Below are 5,400 nucleotides of genomic sequence, written 5' to 3'. Positions count from 1 at the left end.
TGGTGGGGATTTYATTTTGCGGGAGAAGAAAAAAAAMCATAAGTGGATTAGTAAAGCATCAGCGTGTTACCGTGTTCTGTAGGCGAGCCACAGCTCACACATCCGGTCCAGATGTTCCACACCAGCGCCCTGATAAGGGAGCATTGTGCCTGCAACGACCTGGACTTCATCCTCCTGCCCTGCCGCTGTGCCCCGACTCACTCAGAAGGTTGTTAAAGCTGCCAGCAATGGATGATTTGCTCACATCTGCTATTGTTCTGTGTGTGTGTGTGCGTGCGCGCGCGCGCGCGTGCGTGTGACGCGTGGATGTATGTGCATGTGTGTGTTATCAGCACCAGGTGTTTTTTAATCTAAGCACAAATGCAACCAGAACCAATAAATCCAGCCTTTGTTATTGTGCTGCTGGACACCCAGGCCGCTCCACGCAGCCTTATCAGGCGCAGACATTTTCCCCATTTTTGAACTGGACCTTGCTTCCATCTTTTCMCACAGAYTTGCATATCACAATTCGTATATGTTTTGGTTTTAGATTTTATTAAACTCAGTTTGATTAGAAGGAAAGCATTTATTCTCAATTTGATTTAGATCCTGGTCYTTAGACTGCAYCATTATGGCAGATGAATCTGCAGTGATGTGAACCWTTCATGGAAGGTAAACTTTCACTCAGTCTTATGTGCCATCAAATAGGTTTTCTAGTAGAGTTTTCCTTCATTTATCTACATCTATTCATCAGCTATATGACCAACAAAGGAACAGGGATGTTCCTGACCCCTCCACCACCATGTTTCACTGTGGGTACGGTGAAACATAGTATGTGTGGCAGTACTATTGTGCCACACATAGGGTTGTACAGGTATGTAAGACAGTTCCATTTCTATACCTTCTTACTCTTGCCCCTACATGACTTGCTACAAACTTTAAATTGGACTTCATTCGATAATAGTTTTACCCATTCTTCTGTTTTATGAAAGCCAGATTTTTGGAGTGCATAACTCATAATAACACTGTCAACAGGTTGTCAAACTGGAGTTYATCCATCCTCTTGTCTGAATGATGCTCTCCTTGCCCTGATCTGTGAGTTTACATGTCTTGAGTGAGTTAAAGGTTTTCTGTTATGTTCTCCATGATGATGGATTGAACAGAGCTCTCTAAGATGTTCAGATCATATTGTCTCAGAACCTAACCTTGCTTTAAACATCTTCTTCCCTAACCTGTCTGCTGGGTTCCTTGTTCATGATAATATCAGAGTACAACCATATTAATGCTCAAACAATATATATATTTCTGTAAAACGTGTTGAAACCTAGCACTCCTGCTTTGCATATAGAAGGTCCTGGATTTGAATCCCGGCCTCGGGTCTTTCTGCATGGAGTTTGCAYGTTCTCTCTGTCCATGTATGGGCTCTCTCTGGGTACTCTGGCTTCCTCCCACAGACCAAAAAATTAAAGACAACATGACTGTCAGGTTATTTGGGTTCTTTAAATTCTCCTTAAGTGTGTGTGTAAGTGTTTATAAGTGTGTGTGCATTATTGTTTGTTGTCCTGTCTGTCTTTGTGTTGCCCTGCAATAGGCTGGYGATCTGTCCAGGGTGATCCCACCTCTCGCCTGTTGACCGCTGGTACCAGTACCCCTGGCTTCCCCAGTAAGGATATGATAATGGAAGGATGTTGAAACCTTGCATTCATTGTCATAATTCTTCACAATTTGTGTTAGTCTGTCACACAAAATCCTGACAAAACAAACTCATGTTTGTAGTTCTACCATGACAAACTATGAAAATGTTCAAAGGGTATGAAATGTCTCCATTTTCATGTATCATCTTTTTTTTTTTTCTAGCCAATTCTGGTTGATTGACCAGAAATATTAATATAAGTTCAATGTCTTGATGAGACTGAAAGACTGAAAAAGACAGATTTGGCTGTTTTGAAATATTTCTGCGGCATAGCAAAATAAAGCACTGTCGGCCAGTTAAATTATGGCAACCATTTTATTGGCTTTATTGAAAGTGTTATTCATCTCAAGTTTGCTATGCTATAATAAATAGTCTTATACCAGCCCATGCCTCCCCCAACTGGCTGCTAATAGTGGTGCATAAGGTTGTTTATGTCATTCATTTATATAACAGCTAGCTATAAGAAAGCGACACGTGTTTTAATGTTTCTGTGTAATGTAAACTGCTCCAAATGTTTAGTTTTGCAAACAGGAAAAAATATTGCCTAATTAATCAAATTAATGTTGTTTTGGTTCATTTTATTAAACAAACAATATTATGTCAAATTAAATTTTCTGAAGTTTACATAAGTTTATTCCCTAATCAAAAACAGAACTGGAGTGTTGCTTTGATTCTTTCATGAATGTTTGAGAAAACCTTTAATCTCCCATAGCAACCATTCAGCTTCACAAAATGCTTGAGTGGACCTAGCGCCACCTTTGAGGACGAATCTCCTCCTTGAAGCTATCCATCCATCCATCCATCCATCCATCCATCCATCCATCCATCCATCCAGACATCCATTCATTCATTCATGCATCCATCCATCCATCCATTTTCTGTACACCCTTGTCCCTCAGTGGGGTCGGGAGGTTTGCTGGTGCCTATCTCCAGCTAATGTTCCGAACGAGAGGCGGGGTCACCCTGGACAGGTCGCCATTTTGTCGCAGTCCTTAAAGCTACAGTTTATMATTTCTGTCTCACAAGGCACCCTTCCTCACAACTTCCCCACTCAGCTCCTTCAGACTAGCAGCAGCAATTAGCAAACACCTGATGGAATTGTGCATCTTCTGAGCTCATCATACAAGCCACTTTTCAGTGCAACACTGGTAAAATGTTGTTAAAGGGTTAATAAAGGAGTGATGTGACAACGTCCTGAAGGCGGAGTTTCAGAAAGASCAGGAGTTTTTAAAGAGASAGAGGCCCGATTTCAATGCATAAAATATATACCATTTTTATAACAATTGATGGGAWCATAGTTATTTGATTGTGCTATAAAAAGGCACTATGTGCTTGGAAAATACTTAACACTGGCCCTTTAAACAATAGAAGACCTGTACTATAACAGAAGATGGGAATTCACAAAGTTTGATTAGTACAATTATAGCCTCAAAGTTATCCAAACTATCTGTCCTATTCTCATTTCTGGATCAGGTACCAGAGCAGTAAATTGGCAAACTTCTACCCTGTTAGCATATCCACAAGTTTTCATTTCAGGAAAAAACTGTGACAATGAGTCAGAACTTTGCCCCTGTCTATCCTTGATTCATCTCCATCTCCATCACTGTGACATGCTCTTTAAATCCAAAGGCTTATCTGAGCAGAAAATGGCTCCTCTCCCTTTGGGACCATCCATGGTGAAATCATCTGCACTCGATGTATTATGAGGCACTTTAGATAAAAGCTCACACCAAACACTGCATTAACTGTGGCATATATCATATTTTTTTTAGATTAGTTTGATGGTAAATTTGTCCCTCAGATGCGCTCTCAGCCCTCAGGCTGGCTGTCGGCAAACCTGAGCAGATGCTTGCTGATTGGCTCATTAGGAATGCCAGGCTCTCACTCAAGGTCAGCCTACTCTCTGTCAGGTTAAGATTCCCTTTCCATCAATGTGAGGATGCTGATGAGGCATTTTTCATCGCCGTGAAGTCATTAAATGTGATGTCCCCGGGATGAACCAGCTGTTTGGAGAGGCGGTCGGCTCCTCCAGTGGAGAGGGGAGACCGTAGGGAGGCCAACCCACCCCCCTTTGCTTCCTGCCACTTTCAGGCTGCTACATTAGACTGAGTGGGACTCTGAAGAGGAAGAGAGGCCGCTGTGCCAGGGAAGCAGCCTCTAGAGACACCCAGGACTGGTCATGTAAATTACAAGACTGAAAATAGGTTGGAGGACCAGAAATKAATTGTTTGAAATTCATTCAAATTTGGAGTTTTCAAATTCCAATTTGAAATTGGAATCCAGAAATGTTCATTCTAACAAGACTAAACAGTGCCATTACATTAGCATTTTCTCAATGTATGGAGCTTTGTAAATGTATRTTACTTTAATTCATTTTGCCCCAATTTTATATGATGGACCAACTTACAACAGTGCCCAAACTGGATGCAAAAGAAAAAGGGTTYRGTTTAGTTCTTAATAAAAATCTAAAAAAGCGTGATTAGCATCGGGACCACATTTTAGCCCTTAATTAACATCCAGTGTAGTGCACCTTTGTGAAATTGCATAATCTCAAACTTTGATTATCTCACTGAGCACTGGAATTAGACAACGATGGAACTGTAGCTSCAGGCAAAACACTAACATTGTACATCATCCTTTTCTCTAGCAGGGACATTGAAGCTGATCAGAGTGGATGGAGATAAACAGAGAACAATCCTGAGGTAAAACTTGTTAAAAGCTTCAAAATACTTGAAACTGGGGTTAAGGTTCACAGTCAAGCAGGACAACGTTCCTAAACATGGCCAGATGTGCTATGGAATTAGATTAAAACATAGTTAGCCTATATGTTTGAATGACCCAGTCAAAGTCAAGATCTAAATACAAAGTAGAGTCTACRGGAAGTGCATATTGTGCATATACAGATTTCTAACAATTTTTTTTATTTTTATGTCATGAATAATAGTTCTTCCACTACACCACAATGGACTGTTTTGCATTGCTTTGTCACAAATGTGTGATAAAACCACATTTCAAGCATATTTCTTAGAGAGTTTAGCTTTTAGAGGAGTTGGGTATTTGAAAAAAAATCGGTCAGCTGTAACTTTTTTCACTGTCTGGCCATTATTAGGCGGTAAAAAATATGTGCATTTATGCAAATATACAAATAAAGCAGGGGACACGTAGAGGAGGATGYAAGAGAGGTGGAGGTATGTTCTGGAAAAGCGAGGAATGAAGATTAGTCGCCAAAAGACATAATGTGTGTATATGGGAGGAGCATAAGTGGGATAGGGAGTAGAAGTAATATGGGACAAGATGTTAATATTTAAACGGTCCAATTCAATGGAGAGTGTGGAGAAGAGGTGAAGACGTGTATGCAAGCAGGGTGGAATGGGTGGAGAAAAGTGTCAGGTGTGATAAGAGTTTCATCTTCTTGGGGAACTAAATCCTATTGATGGGTAAATGAGGCGTCTTGAGGCGTTTCGACTCATAGCAACACTGTATTGATACTGTGTCGATACTGTGTCACTCAATACTGACACCTGCTGGACATTAAAAATTCCTACAGGCAACGTAGTGATTTGATGAACAAGTCTGTAATAAGATTTAAGTCTTTAAATTTTATTTGAAATTTTTTTTTTTTTTGAAATTTGAAATTTTATTCGAACATGATACAAATATAAAAATAAAATAGTGCACAGTAACAAGAAGTGCATAAAAAAGAAGAGTAAATACAGATATTTGTTTCA

This window comes from Poecilia reticulata, linkage group LG21 (genome assembly GCF_000633615.1).
Source record: "Poecilia reticulata strain Guanapo linkage group LG21, Guppy_female_1.0+MT, whole genome shotgun sequence".
NCBI lineage: Eukaryota > Metazoa > Chordata > Actinopteri > Cyprinodontiformes > Poeciliidae > Poecilia > Poecilia reticulata.
This window is presented reverse-complemented; position numbering follows the sequence as displayed.